This window comes from Vicugna pacos, chromosome 28, assembly GCF_048564905.1.
Source record: "Vicugna pacos chromosome 28, VicPac4, whole genome shotgun sequence".
Lineage (NCBI taxonomy): Eukaryota > Metazoa > Chordata > Mammalia > Artiodactyla > Camelidae > Vicugna > Vicugna pacos.
The window spans coordinates 6,259,479-6,282,879 of NC_133014.1; positions in this window are offsets into that span (position 1 = coordinate 6,259,479).

Consider the following 23,401-nt stretch of genomic DNA (forward strand, 5'->3'; position numbering starts at 1 on the left):
AGGAAGGCGCCCCCACCAGCCCTTTTCTATCAGACTCAGTTTTGTGGCCAGAAAGAATCTCTTAGGGCCTTTCCTCTGTCCTCCAGTCGGGGAGGTGGACTGGAGTCGCCGCCCCCCCCCCCAACTCGGTTCCAGGGCCTTTACTTTATCCTCTCCCCCTTCAAGTTCAAGACAAACCCTCTCCCGCGCAGACTCGACCCACAGCGCCTTATTTGGGCAGAACCTCAGCACCGTCAATTAGATCAAAACGCTCACACAGAGCTCCTTTTTCCCCCCTGTAAAGTAGGTCATTCTCTTTATTTCCCACTTGTATTATTTTTGTCTAATTCTCCTCCTGAAAAATAATCAGCTGCAGGAGGTTTGCTCATCCTACGAGGAGCTGTTATTCTCGGGCTTGCTTCTGACTTGGAGGGCTTTTCAAGGAGGAGGAGGAGGCATTTGGCACATGGTGGTTTTGAAGTCGCTCCCTTTCCAAAAGCAGAACATTTAAAAATTTTATATTATTTTGCTTTGTTTTTCTACCCCCTCCCTTTCCTTCAGGCCAGGAGGTTTCGCCCTGACTAGCGTGGTCATGACTAATATCTGCTAAAGGATAAAGTTGTGTGCTTTTAACCGGATTTAATGCAGAATTGAAAGCCACCTCCCTTCCTTTCTTGCTTTGAAAGAGATTCCAGCTCCCTCCTCCTCCTCCCTTTTGGGAACTAGTTGAACAATCATTAAGGGATCTCTTAGGAAACAAATGGCCTACAGAAATAATACATCAAGTTATTCTATAGTGCAACAAGTATTTTTGCTCTGGTCTGTTTGTACCTGTTGCCTGGTAAAAGGATAGCCTATTAAATGTGTGGTTTCTGCCTTTTGATCATGGAGATGTATGTGTGGTTGTACTAATTCCAGACTACATTGAAACTCCTAGTGTTAATCCCACTGGGGCAGGACACCTGTCTGACCATAAGGGGAGAGTGGAGTCTGCAGCACAGAACCCATTTGGGACCAGATCACAACATGCCCTGTCCCCAAAAATGTCAAGGACTTTTGAAGAGGAAAGTTTACCTCCTGTTGATTCTATGCATTTGGCACTTTAGTTCCTTTTATTGGCATTTGTTGAAGGCTTGTCTTGAATCAGGTTGGGCTTGGCCTGTGAGGGATGGAGGGAAATTTTCCAGCAATTTATGTCTGTACCAGGAGGGTTTACAATGTAGAGGCCAGGATACAAATGAGGCCAAAGAGGGCACATGCCGGAAGACAAAGTACCACATGGGTTCAAAGGAAAGAATCAGGGTGGGCTTCATGGAGGAGATGACATTGGTGCTCGGATTTTTCATCAACCAGATAACAAAGTCAAAGTGGATCATAATCTAGCCACTATTGAAAATGTGCAGCACAGAGCAAAGGAACCATCTCAAAACCACATTGCCAATTGGAGGCATTTCTCAAGTCTTATGTGGTTCATCCTTTTAAAAAACATGGCTTTATTAATTGAATGCTGCAGTGATATATCCAGGAACCCCAGCTAGTTTTCAAAGAATCTGAATTTACGGAGGGGAGGATCAAAATGTTTCACTGTTGTCAGTTATGTCAGTCTTTGACGAAAGCAGAGAAACCATTCAGAGCTTTTGCAGTCTAATCAGATGTTCTTTTCTTCCATAGAAGTTGGGGCAGATTCTAATTTAAAATATTTATGCAATTAGATTCTCAAAATATGTGCACTAGAGGTGTCCATCTATCCAGCTACAGACAGGAAAAAATGTCCAGGTGATTACAAGGACTACAGCAGTAGCTCAGGCCTGGGGACCCCATTAGGCATGTATGGTTGGTCAAGGAGACCCAGGAACGACATGCCGATGTCCTGTGTTCTATGCATCATGGCTTTTATGGCAAGATAGAAGGGCCTTCATATATATACACCCCTATCTATCTATCTATCTACACACACACACACACACACACACATATGAATGTCCAGAAGCCCTTTTATGGATTCTTACCTCTGAGTATCAGTTTTCACTTTAAGTTGGAAAAAGATAAAACACACTACCACGCATCATTAAGTAAAATAACATCACGCGAGGGAGGAAAATTGTTGCAACCAAGACAAGAGGGAAAGTATCTGGATGAAGAAGAGGCCTCAGTAGCCAGAGACTGAATACTCAGAGGGCAGGGCTTATGAGCAGCGACAGAAGAAAGATTCAATGAGGTCCACCTGCATGTGAAATACCAAGGTGAGAATTTGGAGGCCTTGGTTGTGCAGAAGCATCACAGGGACAGAAAAGTGCAGGGCGGGGATGTGTTCCCGGCAGCAGGCTCTCTCGTGGGCCTGAGGATGCTACCAGGGGAAAATCGAGGCCTTGTGCAGCTTGCCTGGGAGAGTGACGACTTGACTTGGCACGGGTGCCTGTTGGATCAGGTGGTTGGCAAGCTAAAGAATGAAGTAAGATTTTCTTACCAAGCTGGCATGGAGAGCTCAGAGAGAAATCTGGGTTGGCAGAGTCTGGAGGTGACAAAGCCTCAAAGCTTCAGCTAATCCCCACCTGTTAACTGCAGTGCTTCCGAGGACCACAGGAGGAAATGGTACACACGTGTGAGTGTGTGCAAACACCACTCACACACAGACATACGTGCACCGGAAAAAGAGGTGGTAAAACTATTGAAAATACAAGACCACTTGAGAGTAATCTTTTCTTACACTTAAGCTCCTTGAGGAAGCCCCTTCAAGCACGTTGTCTCTAGTAAAGTTTGATTTTAGATCCCACTGTTTTCTCTTCTAAGATGATCTTTAAAAAAAAAAAACAGTCTTTAATTTCAGAGCAGTTTTAGGTGAACAACAGAATTGATGAGAAAGTAGTGTTCCCATATACTCCCTGACTCCCCTCCCCCCAACCTCCCTGCCATCGACAACCCCCACCAGAGTGGTCCATCTGCTACAATCAGTGGACCTCCACTGACATGTCATTGTCACCCAATTTTACAGTTTACATGAGGGTTGACTCTTCATGTTGTACTGTGATGGGTTTGGATAAATGTATAATGACTTGCATCCTCCATTAGAGGGTCACACAGAGTATTTGCACTGCCCCTCAAATCCTCTGTGCTCTATTTCCCTCCCCACGAAACCCTGGCAATCACTGATCGTTTTACTGTTTCCATAGTTTTGCTTTTTCCAGGATGTCAGATAATTGGAATCACACAGTATCTAGCCTTTCAGATTGGCTTCTTTCACTTCCTAAAATGAATCTAAGCTTTCTCCATGTCTTTTCATGGTGTGAGAGCTCATTTCTTTTTAGCACTGAATAATACTCTGGTGTCTGGATAAGAGGGTTTTTTAACTGATATTTTAGCAAATGATGTTTTCAGTAAGAAGAGGTAACATGCCAGGTATTCATTACCTCATTTAATCTTCAGAAGGCCCCGTAAAAAAGGGGCTTATGATTTCCAGGTGACAGATAAGGAATCCGACTCAGGCTCAAGGTGCCCGCAGACCCTTGGGAAACACGTGGCAGGGCAGGGTTTGATCTGGGCTGTAAGACATCGGCTCCCGGTCCTTCCTCCTTCCCTCCCACCCGATCCAGCACTCAGCTGTGTCGGATGCCAACACAGAGATATTCGTGGCATCATTCACTTCCCATGAGATCTTGCTGGATAATGAACTGGTGCCAAAGCAGGCATGTGCTGCTCTGCGGATCCACATTCCTCATCTCCGTCTTCTCTTGTTCTCCTCTCAATACATCGGTTATTAATATCTTTACTCCATTCTGGAAGCAGCTATCTTCCAAGCGCCTGAAATAGAATTGCAGCATGCAGGCTTGGGGTGGGCAAAAGAGCAATGCTGGGTCCTGATAAACTGTAGAAGGAAATAAGGTCCCTGGGTCAATACATGTGTCATTGGCATAGTGGCATCTCGCCAAGTTGTGGACTGTGGTGATGGCCTGGATGGGAGTGTCCTTTTGTAAACAGATGTGATCTTCAAACCAGCTCTAGGTCACAGGCTGGAAAAGAAAGGTCTCCTGTGAAAGAGAAAATTGGGGGGACAGCCAAGCTCCTCATGGCCCGTGAGAGTGAGACCAGTGCAGGCCGGCCCAAGGGGGACGCCTTGAGCAGCTGGTACGTCTGGTTGTCCTTCCATGCGGTGGCCAGGGATATGGCCCTTCTTCCAGGAAATAGTTTGTCTCCTTGGGGAAGTGCTCAGCTCAGACTGTGAGTAGCTCCAAGGAAGTATTCAAACCACCCCGCCTCTCACAGCCTGTAGAACGTGGTGAGCTCGTGGCCTAGGGAAGGAACACTGGCTTCAAAGCAGGCAGAAAACTGAATGGGAGAGGTCTTTTGCATGCAGGATGCCTGCAGCTGGGGGAAGGAAGGGCCTAGGATCACAAGGAGGGGTGAGCTGTGGATATGCCAGAAGGAGGGGGGGTGTTTCTCAGCTACTGCAATTAGCTGAGGTGGTTTCAGAGTCAGAGCTACGGCGCATCCCTGGCAGAAGGCATTGCTTTGACTCTATAAGGCCTTTGTGCCTGGCCTGCCTTCTGTAGGCTTGTGTTCCAAAACACTTTCTCTCAATTGCATTGCAAACAGCCTAAGTGAAAATAAGGAATTAGTCTAAAGCCAACTGATTATTATTTGTGATATTTGATATATAAAATAAAACATATAAGTACGAAAAAGAAAAAAGGCCCGGATAAGTTGCTGAGACATGCGCTTTTCCAACCAGTGCAAGAAACACCCTTAAACACAGGGCAGAGAGACAGCTGTGTTGACACACAAGTCCCCGTTGTCTTTTGCTTGTCTCAGTTCATGTCCCATTGAACTCAACTAAGAGGTAATTAAATGCATTTTCGTGTGTCTGTCTGGAAGAGCCCCTAGACCCTATGGGCCTTGAATGGCCCATTGAAAATGGGCATTTTCAATTCATTTCCTAGAGTGGTTTCTGTCTCATTTAAAAATTCTCTGACTTCTGGGCAACGCTGTTCAAATAGTTAAATTTCTATACTAACCGATGCATAATCTACCATGTACTTTGCCCAGGAAGAATGTTTAGTGATACAAAATTCATCACACACAGTTCACTTGAAGTGAAAAGCTAATTATAGAAAAATGTTCTCCAAGGAGCTATTTATAGCCCCTCCAAAGTAGGCAGAAGAGACGCTTCTGTGTGGACGAGCATTATTTCATCCGTCTGCTCTGTGACAAGGTTTTGGTGAGAAAGAAGCTTTTCTCAATGGCTTCAGTCTAACACTGGCACTGACGGTGAGCATGATCCTATGGTAAAGGCAGCCTCATTGGGTGTCTTGAGCGCACACGTGCTGTAGCACATCTCTCTGGATGTCTTCTTTTCAAGGCAAATGAGGGTTTGCCCTGCGATAAAAGATGCTTTTTATTATGGCAACAGGACTAGGCTCTGTTTTTGCATTCCAGAAATTTCTCATGAAAGTCACTTTTCCTTTTTACGGTATCAGCGAGGTTCAATCCCAGTGTCTACGTCTGGGATTGACTGAGTTCTAGGGCTTTTATTTAGGGACTTTTCACTTGAGAATTTAGGATGCCAGTGGGTGGCATTCTGTTTTTTGACCCTTATGATTCAGGCCGGTGTTTCTCAAAGTGTGTTCCTCCAGCCAACAGCAACAGCATCACCTGTGAACTTGTCAGAAGGATAAATTCTGAAGCCCCACCCTGACCTGCTGAATCAGAAACCCCGGGGATGGGTCCTAGCAAACTGCATTAAGAAGCCATCTGGGAGATTCTGATGTATATAAAATTGGAGAACTACTGATTTAGGCAGTTGGTGATGATTCAGGTAGGGGACAGTTCAGTTCTCATACAGTTTGAGCTAATTTGATTGTGCGTCCTGGGCCAGACCCTGGGCCAAGGGCAAACAGGCATTAATTTATTTAATCTGCACAACCCTACGTTACTTGCAGAGGTGACATGCTAGCGGGGAGTAGCATCAGGTTGGGGACGGGGGTCTGTCTGCTGCCCAGGCCGATGCTAGGACCTCCTTGCACTATTGCTGGCTGTGGGCACACTCGGCCAGGTGATTGTTAAGAATTTTAATCAGCTCCTTTTCTCAGTTTTTCTCCCTGTTTTCCTATTTCTTTTTTCCTTCCCTTTCTCCTCTAGTCGTTTCTTCTCCTGCTCTCCCTCACTCCCTCTTCCCTCTTCAGGGAAATGAACTGCCTTAAACTATTAGATCCTGTCTCTTACCTTGTGCTGTTCGATTCTTCGTCAGAGTCCAGTTTGGCCAAGTCTAAAGCATAGAGCTGAGCCAATGCCTGGTGACCTCAGTCTGTGTTGAGAGCCTACTGGCTTGACTGTGGGCTTCAGAGAAAGTGAAGCCAGCAGGGAGGGACACTGAGTTAAAAGGCATATTCCCCGGGGGCAAGCTGTGCCTGAATTGTACGAGGTGGGTTCCATGGGCATTGTTTGCTCTCACGGGGAGCTAGAGGTCTAAGGGGACTGACACTGACTTGGGCCAGCAAATCAAGAAATAGACATTTGTATTCTAAACTCACATAAAAATACAAATATTAGAATAGTGCATGGATGGCAAGTATAAAACATTAAGGAAATAGAATTGAGAGCTTAGAAAGAAACCCTCACAATTATAGTCAACTGATTTTGACAAGGATGCCAAGGCCAGCCAGTCAATGGAAATAGAATAGTCTTTTACAACAAATCATGCTGGGACAATGGGATAGCAATACCCAAAAGAATGAAGTTGGACCCCTACCTCACACCATATAAAATATTGACCTGAAATGGATCAAATGCATAAATGTGAGAGTTCAACTATGCAACTCTTAGAAGAAAACATAGGGGTAAATTTTCATGACCTTGGATTTGTCAAAGGATCCTTAGATATGACACCAAAAGTACAAACAACCAAAGGGAGGGAAATAGACAAGTTGGACTCCATCAAAAGTAAACACTTATGGTGATACTATCACAAAAGTAAAAGGGTAACCCACAGAATGGGAGAAAATATATGCAAATCATATATCTGGTAAGGGACTTGTATCTGGAATTTATTTTTAAAAAGCTTTTACAATTCAATAATAAAAGACAAATACCAAGTTTTTAAAACATTTTTTATTGATTTATAATCATTTTACAATGTTGTGTCAAATTCCAGTGTTCAGCACAATTTTTCAGTCATTCATGGACATATACACACTCATTGTCACATTTTTTTCTCTGTGATTTATCATAACATTTTGTGTATATTTCCCTGTGCTATACAGTGTAATCTTGTTTATCTATGCTACAATTTTGAAATCCCAGTCTATCCCTTCCCACCCTCTACCCCCCTGGTAACCACAAGTCTTTATTCTCTGTCCATGAGTCTTTAGATTCCACATATGAGCGATCTCATATGGTATTTTTCTTTCTCTTTCTGGCTTACTTCACTTAGAATGACATTCTCTAGGAGCATCCATGTTGCTGCAAATGGCGTTATGTTGTCGGTTTTTATGGCTGAGTAGTATTCCATTGTATAAATATACCACATCTTCTTTATCCAGTCACCTATTGATGGACATTTAGGCTGTTTCCATGTTTTGGCTATTGTAAATAGTGCTGCTATGAACATTGGAGTGCAGGTGTCATCCTGAAGTAGATTTCCTTCTGGATACAAGCCCAGGAGTGGGATTCCTGGGTCATATGGTAAGTCTATTCCTAGTCTTTTGAGGAATCTCCACACTGTTTTCCATAGTGGCTGCACCAAACTGCATTCCCACCAGCAGTGTAGGAGGGTTCCCCTTTCTCCACAGCCTCTCCAGCATTTGTCATTTTTGGATTTTTGAATGATGGCCATTCTGACTGGTGTGAGGTGATACCTCATTGTAGTTTTGATTTGCATTTCTCTGATAATTAGTGATATTGAGCATTTTTTCATGTGCTTTTTGATCATTTGTATGTCTTCCTTGGAGAATTGCTTGTTTAGGTCTTCTGCCCATTTTTGGATTGGGTTGTTTATTTTTTTCTTATTGAGTCCTATGAGCTGCTTATATATTTTGGAGATCAAGCCTTTGTCGGTTTCACTTGCAAAAATTTTCTCCCATTCCGTAGGTTTTCTTCTTGTTAATACCCAGTTTTTTAAGTGGGCAAATGATCAGAATAGATTTTTCTTCAAAGAAGATAAATGCATGGCCAATAAGCACATGAAAAGGCATTCAACATCTGGAGTCGTTGAGGAAATGCAAATTAAAGCCACGAGGAGATACCACTTCACACACGCTAGGTTGGCTATTATTTTTTAAGACAAAACAAAAAATGAAAACAAACAAGTGTCGGTGAGAATGAGGAAAAACTGGAACCCTCACATGCTCACTGCTGGTGGGAATGTAAAATGATGCAGCCACCTTGGAAAACAGACCAAACAGAGTTACCATGTGATCCAGCAACTCTACTCCTAAAGGTATATCCAAGAGAAATGAACACAAATGTGCACACAACACCTTGTACATGAATGTCTATAGCAGGATTATTCATAATAGCCCCAGATAGGAAACAACCCAAATGTGCATCCACTGATGAATGACTTCACAAAATGTGGTCTATCCGTACAATGGAGTATATATGGCCATAACAAGGAATGAAGTGCTATTACATACCACATGGTTGAACTTTGAAAACATTATGCTTAATGAAAGAAGGCAGTCACCAAAGACTAATCACTGAGGATTCCATTTATACGAAACCCCAGAAGAGGCAAATTTTAGAGATGGAAAGTAGATAGTAGTTGCCTATTGTTGGGGGTATGTGGGTTTGGGATGTGTTGGCTAAAGGGTATAGGTTTTGGGGGCAATGAAATGTTCTAAAATGGATTGTGTTGATGACTGTGTAACTGTGAATACACTAAAAAGCACTGAACTGTACACTATAAATGGGTAAATTGTATTATATGTGAGTTGCAGCTGAATAAAATTGTTACCAAAATTGAAAAAGTTCATTAAGAGTATTAAATCTGACGGGTTCTTTGTTCTCGAAGCCTCATCCATTCATTCAGTATCATGGCTCATTCACACCAAGGCCCTGACCTACCTCCTCCTCCCCACCACACCCCTCCCCCTTCCTTCTTCCTTTGTTCTTCCTGCTGCCCCAGAAGTGAGGGGGTCCCCAAGGTTCTATCTTGGACATTTTGCTCTTTCCTTCCCAGGAGAATCCAGTCCTGTGGTTCTTACTCCAAAGTCTGTCAAGTCTTTATCTCTGGTCCTGACAGTTTCTCCCAGCTCTACTCCCCCAGGGCCAATGGCTCACCGATACTTCCATTTGGATGCCCCCCACTTAAGCCAGTTAGATTTCTCTTTTTCCCTGTTTCCCTACCCCAGCTCATTCCCCCAACTTCCCTAGTCCTATTAATGGAGCTTTTCGGCCGGTTACCTATGCTGAGAGCTGAAATCTGCCTTTCAGTGCTTTCTCTCTTGTCTTCCCGTGTCATTCAATAACCAACCACGAGGAGATGCTTGTCTCCTGGGGTTTTGTTCACTCCTGTCTTCCTGCTCGTGCCCCTTGTCTCTCTCTTCTGCAGTCCAGCCCTAATCGGAAACGTACGCTAGCATTCTAACTGGCCGGAAGCAACTACAGAATATGACTTGTGAAGCAAAGAGTTGTAACCCAAGGAAGGGCTTCAAAACTCCATGCCCTGAACTCCATGCAGGAGATTTCGCAAGAGGGCTATATGAAAGAAGATGAAACCCAAAGTCCTGCAAAGAAACCCAATAATCAGTGAAGCAGGTCATCTTGGGGAAATTGACACATATGCCCCAGGGTGTGGGTTTAGAGAGCCCGTGACAGGCCTGATATCCAGCCAGTGCTCATGGGTACAGCCACTTCCTTGAGCCCTCCACTGCCCCCCATCTCCTGGCTGCTCCCCCAAGACTGCCTGCAACTCCCTGCCACCCAGAGAGGATTAGACAGCCTGTTGGTGGCTATGCCGCCACACGGCTCTGACGCTATAACCACCTGGTCTCCACGTCAGCACTTTTCCGGGGACCGCCAAACCAAGTCCATGCTCCTTGGCCTTCTCAGGACTCATCTTAACCCAACCGCAACCTAGCTCTCTGGTCTGTTTTCCATATTCTCTCCACGGCATTCCCTGGACGTGACCTGCGCTATCCTCACACCACATTCTGCTTTCGCCTTTCCCTCCCCGCTTGCCTGAAACCCTCCCTGTCCCCTGAGGTCTTGCTTATTATGCTACCAAGAGGTTGTCCCAGGGTCCTCTGGCCAGAAGGGACTTTTCCTTCCTCATTGATATTAGCGTGTATGTAAAAAAATATTTACAAGTATACATGTATATTTCATACATGTGTTGTTATATATGTATTTTATTTTTATTTTATATGCATATGTATTTTATGTATAGATATATACATATATTTGTACATTTTATATACATATATTTAATATATGAATATATATTTATATATTTTTAATATATATAATTGAGTATATGATATTCAATTTTTATAGCCCAGTGCCTTAGAGTTGTTGTATCAATTAAGGTTATTTTGGATGTTGGAACAGAAACCAACTATGCCTCCCCAGCCTGGGCCCCACGTCTCCCCTCTATCTACCTCCCAGCCTCGTGGCTGGGGTCCTGTCCATTCCATGGGCCAATGGCTCCCAGGTGGGTGGCTCCCAGGTAGGTAAGTCCAGCCTTCTACATCCCCTTCACCTACTTGGCAAAGGAAACTTCCTGAGTCCTAACTGAGGCAGTGGGAGGGTGACATCCAACATGTGCAGAATTCACAGCCTTTCTCTGCTGCACCTCATACTTAAATGTCTCATCTTAAATTAAACCTCATGTGCTTTGGGCTGTAAGCTGTACTGTGTCTGAGAGAAAAACATTTTATTTTAACAGCTTGCTTGCTTGCTTGCTTTTCTTCCTTCCTTCCTTCCTTCTTTTTTTTTTTTTTTTAAGGTAAGGACTGTTTTAGCTTTCCTGAACTGGTTAGCAGAAAGGATGTTTCAGGGAGAAGATAATACCCTATTGGAAGAAGAGGGGAAAAAAAAATCCCACACTCTCTCAGGGGTTTCGAGTGAACTAGAGCTCACATTTTTCATCCCAGACACTGAGCCGAGGATTCTAGTTTGCTCAGTGCCCTGTTCCAGCATCTCAGGGTCAGAGTGTCACGGGCTGACTTCCTCTCCTCCCAGCCCACGGGCAGTACAGGGCCGTAAGCACCACACACTTGGCTGCTGGTTGTGGGAGAGGGACAGCGTTTTAAGAACTCGAGTTCTTCCCATGTGCTGGATGTTCTGTTCACACTCACCAAACACTCACAGCAGCCTCCTGAGGTAGGTGTTTCGCCTTTTGTTGATGCGGAAATGGAGGCCTGGAGAGGTGGAGTGATTTCCCAATCTCACCTCCCACGTCCGCAGCACACGAGGATGGGTCAGGAGTTGTACGTGACTAATGCACTCAGCCTCCCCGAGTTCTGGTCCCTGATTCCCTTGGGGACAGCTGCCCCCGCCCACCCAGGCTACTTATCCATCACCTCCCTCCCTCCCTCTTGAGCCCCTGGGACTAGGGGGCCTTGGCGCCATCAGCCCACCCGACCTTCCCAGCCCATGAATCTCCAGAGTGTCTATCTCCTTGCTGGTCTCCAGGGAGGTTCGTTACCCTTTTAAGAGGAGCTGTGGTCCAGCCATGGCCCCTTCCCGTCTGGTTCCACACGTGTCACCATCAGAATCATCTGGGGTCATCAGGGCAGCCCAGGTTCAGATTTGCTAATGCTCAGATTTTGGCAGATCGTGAACTTTTGGAAATTGTGTTGAAAGCAAATGAATGAATTGAGAAATCCCTGAAGCAGCACATCCATCCAGCTTTTGTTATTATTGAGTCAAACAAAAGCAAGTGGGGGTGGGGGGAGAGCCAAGGGGCACCAGGGGCCCCTTGGGGTGTTTCGTGTGGGATCTAAAAGCAGGCACTGATGTCTCTGAGCCTCCCATTTAAGGCGAGCCCTGTTTTCTACCAGAGAAGAGGTCTCTGCAGTAAAAGAATCCTGTTAACATGTTGGGTAGCTATTGCGTTACTTTTTTTAAGTAACACAGAGTTGAGGAGGGCTCTGGCATTCAGCTGAGCAGGTTGTGGACTGCACAACTTGGGGCCTGTAGTCACACAGACTAGTGATTCAGTCACAAGGCAGTTGAGCTCAGGAAGCCCTTAAGGAGATGATGCCAATGGTGAGAAGCGGGTCCCTCTGCAAGAGGATTCCGGGGTGGGGTGGGGGCGGTGATATATTTTGCAGGAGGGGACAAATACAGCCCAAGGCAAGATCAAGAGCTTCTGAAGCAGACCAACCTGGCTTCACTTAGTACCTAGGTCACTGGGCAGGTTCCTTAACTTCTCTGAGTCTGTAAAAGGGATGGTGGGAGGTTATGCCTTTCTGTTCTGTGCTGGAGGGGCCCCTTGGCTCACCGTCAGGCCTGTGACATCCTGCACCCTTCTGCTCCTCCTTAGCCGGGAAAGGGAATGAACCAGGGGTCAGTGACCCAGCTAAAGGATTCCTTCCAAATCTAGATGCAAAGGGTTTTCAGGCCATTGCATATACATATATACATACATACATGCATATATATAATTTAAAATATACCATTTTAACCATTTTAAAGTGTGCAGTTCAGTGGCACTAGGTACATTCACATTGTTGTACAACCATCACCACCATCTACCTCCAGAACTTTCTTCATCTTCTCAAACTGAAACTGTATCCTCATTAAACAAGAGCTATTGGGTTGCCCCCCACTTGGCTGCTGGTAACCACCATTCTGTATTCTGCTCTATGAGTCTGAGGGTTCTAGGTGTCTCATATTTGTCTTTTTATGACAGGCTTATTTCACTTAGCATAATGTCTTTAAGGTTCATCCAAGTTGCAGCATGTGTCAGAATTTCCTTCCTTTTTAAGGTTGAAAAATATTCCATGGCATGAATATTCATTAAAAGGTCTACAAATAATAAATTCTGGAGAGGGTGTGGAGAAAAAAGAACCCTCCTACACTGTTGGTGGGAATATAAATTGGTACAGCATAGAGTTTCACCGTATGATCCAGCAATCCCATTCATGGACATAGATCCAGAAAAGATGAAAACTGTAATTCTAAAAGATACGTGCACCCCAATGTGCACTGCAGTGCTGTATACAATAGCCAAGACACAGAAGCAACCTAAATGTCCATTGACAGATGAATGGATAAAAAAAGATGTGGTTTATTTATACAATGGAATATTACTCAGCCATAAAAAAGAATGAAATAATGCCATTTGCAGCAACATGGATGGACCTAGAGATGATCACACTAAGTGAAGTAAGTCAGACAGAGAAAGACAATATCATATGATGTCACTTATATGTGGAATCTAAAAAAAAAGATACAAATTTTATTTACAAACCAGAAATAGACTCTTGGACATAGAAAACAAACTGTGGTTACTGGGGGTGGGGGGAATGGATTAGGAGTTTGGGATTAACAGGTACACATTACTATATATAAAGTAGATAAACAACAAGGACTTACTGTATAGCACAGGGAACTATATTCAATTTCTTATAATAAGCCATAATGGAAAAGAAACTGAAAAAATATATATGTATGTGCATATATATGTATAACTGAATCATTTTGCTGAACACCTGAAACTAACATTGTAAAATAACTACACTTCAATAAAAAAATGAAAAAAAAATTTCCATTGCATGGATAGACCTGTTCCTTATCAGTGGACAGTTGGGTTGCTTCCACATTTGGCTATTGTGAAGAGTGTTGCTGGAAACGTGGGTGTACAGATATCTTTTGGAGACCTTTCTTTGCTTCTTTCGCATCCATACCCAGAAGTGGAATTGCTGGATCATGTGTTCATTCTACAGTTAAGTTTTTGAGGAACCACCAGGCTGTTTCCCACAGCAACAGTACCACCTCACACTCCTACCAGCAACGCACAAGGGTTCTAGTTTCTCCACATTCTAATCAGTGCTACTCATTATTATTATTATTATTTAATAACAGCCATCCTAATGGGTGTTGCACATATATTTTTAAAAATCAATGCCGAACACCTTGGTTTCCTTCATTTCTTTATGGCAGCTTCCTGAGATTGCGGTGGGCAGAGATGGGAATTTCCTCCACCTGTTCAGAAGTGTCAGAACCAGAGGAGTCCCCACTGGTCTATCATCAAAGTATACAGGTGACTTAACCTATCCTGAAGGCAGGGGACAGGTGCTGGTGGCAAAAGGAAGCAATATTTGTCCTTTCTCTTCCTTCCTGTCCCCTTCCCTCCCCACCATTCTCTTCTTTTTTAAAAAAAATATATATTTTTATTGAAGTATAGTCAGTTTACAATGCTGTGTCAGTTTCTGGGGTACAGCACAATACTTCAGTCGTATAGGAACATACCTATATTCGTTTTCATATTCTTATTCAACATAGGTTACTACAAGTTATTGAATATAGTTCCCTGTGTACCCTTCTCTTCTTAAAATTTTATTTTTTCATAAAATGCTTGCTGAATTCTCAACAGAAAGAAATAAAGGGACTGAGAGCAGCCTGTATTCAGCTTGGAAGATCCTTCTGCATGGTGATTACGGAATCACTGACATAGGATGTCAGGTTTGTTTGGGGAGCCTGGAAGCCTGGGGTGCCTGGCCCCAGAAAGAGGCATTTGGGACTGAATTGTGGCCCAGGCTCTGTTCTTGGTTCCAAGCACAGCATCCCCAGCTGGTACCTGGGGTTGGGACGCTGGCTTTCAGGGCAGGACTTTGCCATCAGACGTCAATTACCTGCTATCTGTTCTGAGCTACAGCTGGGGGACGTTTCCACTCGGAACCCCGCTACGGGTCCTCTCCTGTTTCTGCTCCCCAGATTTCTCCCAGCTGCATTTGGAGCCTCATGGGGGAAAGAACAGGGAAATTTCACACACATTCAAATTCAGTTCATTTGACTAGAACTGAGGAGCAGAGCGCACCATTCCCCCAGCAACCCCGCCCCCCCCTTGTGCTCCTCTGGTGGGGATGGAGCAGGCCTCGGGTGTGTGCCTTCATCCCCCGCTTCTCGCCCCCAGGAGCCTCTCTCCTTTGACTGATACCCCATTAAGCAATTACTAAGTATCACACCTTGACCCTTCATCTATGATTGTTGAAAAGATACATCAAAGCCATCCACTGCACACTGTAGCCAGAGAAAGAAAATAAGAAAAGGTCCATTTTAAAAAATGAAGTTGGACTTCAGTCCTGACACGACACCCCCCCATAACTGCCTGCATCTCCCACTCCTGAACAGTTGGACCTAGGAGAAGGTTACAGTAACTGCTGGGAAATTATACGTGTGGGGCCTGGCTACCCACTGAGGCTTCTGGAATAAAGAAGTAATGCTTCCTTATGAGTGCCTGAACCAATCGGAACAGGCTGGTGCGGGCATGGGAGCCGGGCCTGGGCTCTTGAGCCGAATTTACATCCTTCATCTGCAATTAGCCCTCTGCCCCTTCTGAGAACATGTGTAGTTTACCCTGTTGCTAATGGGGATGCTGTCTCACCCCAAAGGGAGGAAAAATGCCCAGAAACATGTTTAATGGATTTTTTTTTAATGCTTAAAAATATTGCTGTGATTTCCTGCTTCCAAAAAAGGACACGTTGATAACTTTTCCATATGGTAATTTTCTGTTATGATTGTTAGTGGCGAGGCGGTTTTTAATATTAAATTCCTAACCGTAAGCAGAATTTCATCCAGTTTTCAATCGGTCAGACCAGTTAAGTTTGCAAAGAGGAAGTCATTATTTCTTCTCTCTTGATTCATTCTGAATAGACAGCTCTCTGTCCCCAATCCCACAGTTGCCTCCTCTTTTCTTTTTTCAGTTTATTTTTTATTGAAGTGTAGTTGATTTACAATGTTAGTTTCAGGTGTACAGCAAAGTGTTCAGTTATACATATACATACATATGTATTTTTTCAGATTTTTCCATTATAGCTTATTACAAAAAACTGAATATAGTTTCCTATGCCATACAGTAGGTCCTTGTTGTTTATCTATTTTATATAGAGTAGTGTGTATCTGTTAGTCCCAAACTCCTAATTTATCCTTTCTCCCCAACCCCTTTCCCTTTTGGTAACCATAGTTTGTTTCCTATGTCTGTGAGTCTCTCTCTGGTTTGTAAATAAAATTTGTATCATTTTCCTTTTTTTGGATTCCACGTAATGAGTGATATCATATGGTATTTGTCTTTCGCTGCCTGACTGACTTCACTTAGTGTGATCATCTCTAGGTCCATCCATGTTGCTGCGAATGGCATTATTTCATTCTTTTTTATTTGCCTCATCTTCTCATCTGTGACATCACGTTCATCAAAGACGGAGGGTTACAGATGGAAAGGCTCTCCAGGGCGCATGTCATCCTTGTGGTTCAGAGACCCAAGCGCTGAGTTTACTCAGGTTACCTTTTCCAATAACACTCTGTGCGTCAGCGTTGCCAGGGCTGATGCAGGCAGCCTGAGGATAGAACCCTTTTTTCCATGCCGAGATGGCTCTCAGGCGAGCAGGCTCCCTTCCCTGCCCGACAGCAGACTGTCTTACACAACTTCAAAATTCAAATGCCTTTTCCTAAAAATATCAAGGAAGAATCTTACAAAACTGATTTCAGATCACTTGTTTTACTCCTGTGGGTAGTGTTGGCAGCAGAAGAAACTGTGTGCACATTCTTAACAGAAATAATAACAGATGATGGTAAACGTGGTATTAGCTCTGGAGATAACACAAATGTGGATGTCTGATGTGACAGCCTAAATAATTTGCAGCTCTCTCCTGTTAGAATAGTGAATTTTCATCTGTGAAAGGCGATGGATATCTACGTGTGCAGCCTGAATGCCCACATCACACAAAAGGTAAATGAAAACCAGCCTTTTCAGATGCCGTTTTGCACAAGCCTTCACTTCCGTGACTTTTTTTCTTTCCTACTCACCTCTGTAAACTAAATTATTTTCAACTTGAGGGCTGAGGCAAATGATGCTTTTTTGAAGTCTTGGTTATATTTCTTCACACTGGGTGCTAGACATATCATAATATATCAATCTGCTGATGCCACATTATATTTTTTAAAGAAAATCATGACCAAGAGCTTCTCTGGCACACTGAAGGGGGTGTTTTGTCTCTGGGGTCTGCAGAATGTAACTGACAGTATTGGTCCACGCTGTTTGTTGCAGGTAACAGAATCTGCTCTGTCTAAGCAGGAGGAGATTTATGTCTGGATAGAGCTAGCCTTCAGAATCGTTGGGGTGGAGGGAAAAAAGGCTGTGCAATAAATGAACAGGAAGAACATACAAAATACACAGAGGGACTGATGCTTCTCTCCTGAGCAGCTGCTGTCCAGGGACCATGTCTCTTTTGCCTCAACTGGTACTTGCAAGCAGCTGAGCCCTCTCTCCATGTAACTCTGTTCAGAATCCGAGTTGCCTGTGCCTCTGTCTGATCCCTACGTCCCCAGTTTCCGCTGAACCCTAGCTGCTGAGAAGTCTGGGAAATGTAAACTTTCTGACTCCTTCCGTGCAGGAGGGCACATTGGAATGGGATAGGAATGGAGTTTCAAGAAGTTAATCCACAGTAGCCACCACGTGTGAAAGAGACCAGCACATGGTGGGGAGGGCAGGGGAGGGGGATGAACCAAAGGAAACAACTTTCAGCTCAGTTTGGCAGCGCAGAACCCCTGGCTTAGGGAGTTCAGTATAAGCTAGTTGGTGGAGAAGCTGTCATTGGTCCCTGGTCACAGCATCCTGAAGGAGTCTCGTTAGCAGTGCCTACTGGCCACCCGGCACCCCTCTAGGCTCACCTCACAAGCAGTGCTGCAGGAAGGTCAGAGGATGGCTTCAATAGCTGGGGCTTCTGTCGGGAGAGAGCTCTTCTCCCCCCAGAAAGGATCTGGAGGCTCCTAGGGTGCCCCCTCCTCAGCATCTCCCTCTCCTCTGTGCCCAGGCCTTCTCCTGCGTGGCTCTGGCTCTGGGACGGTGGCGGCTGCCTCTACTCCAAGCTGCACCCCTGTGAGGGCCACGTCAGGGTCTGAAGTGCAACGAACAAGAACAGACTTGCTTGTTTCCACGTGTGGCCTGAGAAAGCCATGTTGTGATGGTACAGTCCTCCCTTTTTTATTTTCTTTGCCACTTCTTCTTCTTTGGCTTTCATAAAAATCCCCAGGTTTTAAGAGAATTATGGATCTGTTTGAAAGAGGCAGGCACTAGCAATGGTATCATCATGTTTTTACTCTGCTGGTGTATCCGTCATATGTCCATTACCACCCTGTGGGCTAGGTTAATTATCTTCAGTTTAGAGATGGGGAAACTGACGTTCAGAGAGGTTAAGTGACTTGCTTAAAGTAACACAGCAGCTCCAGAGTCCAAGTCTGGTCTGGTGACTCTTGAGGAAGAGATTCTTTTTCCCACATATCTTATTCTCTGGGCATAAAGATATGAACAAGAGTAGATGAAGGTGGGAGGTTTGGTATCGGGAGGGGTGTGTGTGTGTGTGAAGGGCTCATGCAGATTTTTATGAATTTTCACATAAATGTATATGTGTCAATGACAGTGCATGGCAGAGAAGATGTTGCATTTTTCAACTGAGGTCTTACAGCTTGGCAACTGATACCATCATTATCCTGTGTTCTGCCTTAACAAAGCCAGGGTAGCGGGAGGAATCAGGCCAGGATGGTACACGTGCTTTTTATTTGCCACATGGGGCTGATTGGCAAGATGCCTGTAGAGAGTTGACGCCCCAGGGAGCCAGAAAACACTGATCAGCCCCCGATGAAGTTGGCCGCCATGAAGCATCTGTCTGCAAGAATGAATATTCCCTGGCTTTTGGCTTTCCCCTGGGTTGGCGTTTCTGTTTGTCACCGCATGGAATGGGTGAATGAAACAAAGAAGGGGGCAGCGGGGTTTGCCCAAGGCCCTTCAGTGAGTGGGTGGTCCCGTGGGTCCAGCTGGTCGTGCCTGGACCCAGCCTGTGTTGCGATCCTTGGAGGGGCGGGCTTCAGCCAGGTCCTGAGAAGGGCTGGTCCCTTACAAAAGGGGCAGGTTGGCAGGCAAGGCTCAGCAGGCGTGATGAGAGGCGGTGGGGTGGGCAACGGAGAGGCTGACTCTTGAGCAAAATTCACTCACTCTCTCAGCATCCTCTGTACAAGTTCCAATGACACGTGGGACCCCTCACCGGCCCCTGCATCACATGCACAGCCAGCCAGGCTTGCTCTGGAGGAGCCTCGACCGATTAACTGATGGATAACCACAATGATAATAAGTAACCTGCCCGCGTGTACAACATTCTCCGCCTGCAAAGCATTTTTCACCTGCAGTGCCCGGTTTCGTCTGCACAATTTCCCAGGGCAGAAGGAGCCAGTGGCGCTCGTTTCCTCAGGAGAATCTCTAGCGCTCAGAGACATTCGACCCAAACATATTTTTTATGCTCCACACCCCCACACTCTTTACGCCATAATGATGCTTGCAAGCCGGAAGTCGATTATGTTCATGGGAGGGAGAGAGGAACGGTGAAAATCGCGGCGGTGAGATGTCAGGGTTTATTTCCCCAACCCAACGGTTGCCAAGAGCTCCCCCTCCATCATACCACCAGACGCAGCACACAGCCCACCTCCCTGGCCCGCTTCAGGGGAGGCCTGCTTTGTCTTGAGTCTCCAAGCCCGCAGCTCGGGGCTTCCCTGTGTTGTGTCCCTCCCGCCCACCCCCACTCTCCGGCAAGGATTCTCCACTGGCACTCCGCTCCTCTCTGGTTCCCCGGTGCCCCAGGGCGGGAGGGAAGACACATCACAGACTCTGAAGGCACCTGGGAGGGTGGGTCAGAGGAAAGCCACGTTCCAGACCCCTGCTCATGCGAAACACTGTTTCCAGCGCCTGGGGCCTGGTTCCGACCCGCTGCTGATAGTCAGTGATAAGGGTGAATCTCCCCCCTTCCCCCAACCAAGAAAAGGTGTCCTGATAGATTTTTGTCTCTGTCTTAGGTCTTCAGGGAATGATGGAGGTTCACAAGTCCCTGATGCTCCTGGATACAGGGCAAAATTTTCCCCACAATGATCCCAAAATGGTAGGCGTTGGGCGGAGCCTGCAAAGTCAGGTGGGATTTGGAGAGTAGGGTGCAGTTTGCTGATGTATTAAGAAACCAATCATGTTGTGTTTCAGGTTTAGAGACTTAGAAAACAACAGCAACTGTATCCGTTTCTTCAAGCTACAGTAATAAATAGATGACCACAAACTGAGTGGCTTAAAACATCAGGAATCTATTCTCTCGTTGTTCTGGGGGCCAGAAGTCCAGGACCAAGATGTCAGCAGGGCCCTGCTACCCTGAAGGCTCTAGCAAAGATCCTCCCTGCCCTCTGCCTAATGTCCGCTGGTTGCCAGCAATCCTTGGAGTTTTTCATTTGTAGGAGCATCACTACAATCTCTGCCTCTGTTGTCACCTGGCACCTTCCCCGGGTGTCTCTGTGCCCAAATCTCTCTCTCTTTCCTCTTAGGAGCACACTGCTCATGGGATTAGACCCATTCTAGTCTAGAATGACCTCATTTTAACTTGATGACATCTGCAAAGACCCTCTTTCCAAATAAGGTCATGTTCACAGGCGCTGGGGGTTAGGACATCAACATCTCTTTCTAGGGGATACAGTTCAAGCCACAGCAACCACGGAAAGCTTTTGTGAGTGTTTGCCCCCAGAGATGAGAGCAAAGGGGCAGTTCCAAGTGTGGGAAATCATCCTGGAGATTTCAGTGCAAAGAAGGATGGTGAGTGGTATCAGCCTCAGGCAGGAAAAAGAAAACAAACACGCTGTGAGTTCATTTTGAGTGCAGGGATGGACGAAGAGCTGATTAACCAAAACATTAATACGTTATGTTTTAAGACTTTCTAGGGTTATCTGAAGCATGTCTCAGGAATCGTGACACCTACAGCCATATGATTATTAAGGAAGGCAGGTAAACATTGTTTTGTAAAAAAATAATTTGCTAGCAAGACGGTCCTCATCCCTCGACATTGAATAGAAGAAACACACCCTGGCGAAAATCTATCACTCCTGATAGTGAAAAAAGTGTTTAATCTGATTTAAAGCCCTGTGTTCCTTAGGTATCACTTCACACCGGTCAGAAGTCTGCAAATCATCAAGAAGTCTACAAATAACAAATGCCAGAGAGGGTGTGGAGAAAAGGGAATCGTCCCACACTGTTGGTGGGAATGTAAATCGGTACAGCCACTATGGAAAACAGTATGGAGTTTCCTTCAAAAACTAAAAATAGAATTACCACATGATCCAACAATCCCACTCCTGGGCACAGATCCAGAAAAGATGAAAACTGTAATTTGAAAAGATACACGCACCCCAATGTGCATAGCAACACTGTTTACAATAGCCAAGACATGGAAGCAACGTGAATGTCCATAGACAGATGAATGGATAATGAAGATGTAGTATTTTTATACAATGGAACATTACTCAGCCATAAAAAAGAATGAAATAATGCCATTTATAGCAACATGGATGGACCCAGAGATCATCATACTAAGTGAAGTAAGTCAAACAGAGGAAGACAAATATCATATGATGTCACTTACATGTGGAATCTAAAAAAATGACACAAATGAATTTATTTAGAAACAGAAACAGACTCACACACATTGCCAACAAACATCTGGTTACCAAAGGGGAAAGGGGAGGGGATAAATTAGGAGTTTGGGATTAACAGACACACACTACTGTATAACACAGATAAACAACAAAGTTCTACTATAATAGCACAGGAAACCATATTCAACATCTTGTAATAGCCTATAATGGAAAAGAATCTGAAGAAGAATATATTATTTATATTACATATTTTATATAATTTACATACATTTATTATATAGTTTTATATTATACATAATATAATTTTATATTATATATTATATTGTACATATATATAACTGAATCACTGTGGTGTTTACCAGGAACTAACACAACATTGTAAATCAACTATACTTCAATTTTTTGAAAAAACTGTAGACTTTGAGTAACTGAGAGCCATACAAGGGTGGAAAAAGAGAATTCATTGCACTCAGTGGACGTCTCAGGATCTTGGGGCTTACTTTTCTCCCAGAACTAGGGTTGAGAAAGACTGGTCTAAAGAGGTCTCTAAAAAGTAAAAATCATGCACTGAATCTCAGCCTTTTCATTCCTACCAAGGACATTTCTCCTGGACCTACAAAAACACCACTGGCACCTGAATGGAGTAAGAGCCTGTGGTATGTCCAAGGCCTTGCCTGATGAATCTCTGGCATTTCTTTTTTTAAGCCTTTATTTCATCATCCAAGGAAGCAGTTCTAGCCAGCATCAGCCATGATCAACCTGCTTTCTTTACCAAAGTGCTCCTCATTGCTCTCTCCCCATCACTGTCTCCAGACACTAGAAAGGACCCGGTTTCCTGGCCCATCATGCTAAGCACCACATACAAGGGCAAGAACGAATGTAAGCTTTTCAGAGCTTACAAGTACAGACAGATACACAGAATGTAGGTTATGCCTGGCATCTAAAATCTACTCCTGAGAACTTGTGTGCAAACCAACTCAACATTGTTAAGACAATACAGAGCTTACATAGAATAAAGAAAAGCATAAGGAAGAAAAGAAATGTGTATACATGTATATACACGCACACACGTGTGTGTATATATACACACGAGATTCAGTCAATATAGAAAAAGAAAGTAAATAAAATACAAAAAAAAGTCAAAGTCTATTTCCCTCCTTTTTCAGCTCTCTCTTCAAAGTGGTAACTATTGTGAACTTGTCTTGCTTCCTTTCAGAAATTAAAGAAATACACCTATATGTACCAGTGTGAATGTCATTGCACATACTGGTCCTAACAGAGAGATCCACACAAACAGACATAAAGCCTGGCTTGTCCACATTGTGTGTGTGGTCTCAGCACATGCAGATGAATCTCCCTCTTTTGCCTGACTGTATAGTATTCCACCGTGTGGGTTACGGGCTGAATTGTATCTCCCTTGAAAAGATAAGCTGGAGTCCTAATTGCTAGTAACTTAGAGACAGGGTCTTCACAGAGATAATCAAGCTAAAGGGATGAGGGTGGACCCTAATCATTTTGGATGATTAGGGTCCACCCTCATGTGTCCTTAGAAAAAGGGGACATTTGTACAGAGACAGACACACATAGAAGGAAGCTGCTACCAAGAGATCCAGGGAGAAGACCACCACTCACGAGAGGCCTGAACGAAACCCTTCTCTCATGGCCCTCAGAAAGAACCAGCCCTGCCAACACCTTCTTCTTGGATTTCCAGCCTCCGGAACTGTGAGTGGATACATTCCTATTGTTTAAGAATGCCTAGTCTATGGGACTTTGTAATAGCAACCCTAGGAAACTAATACAGATGCATCAAAAT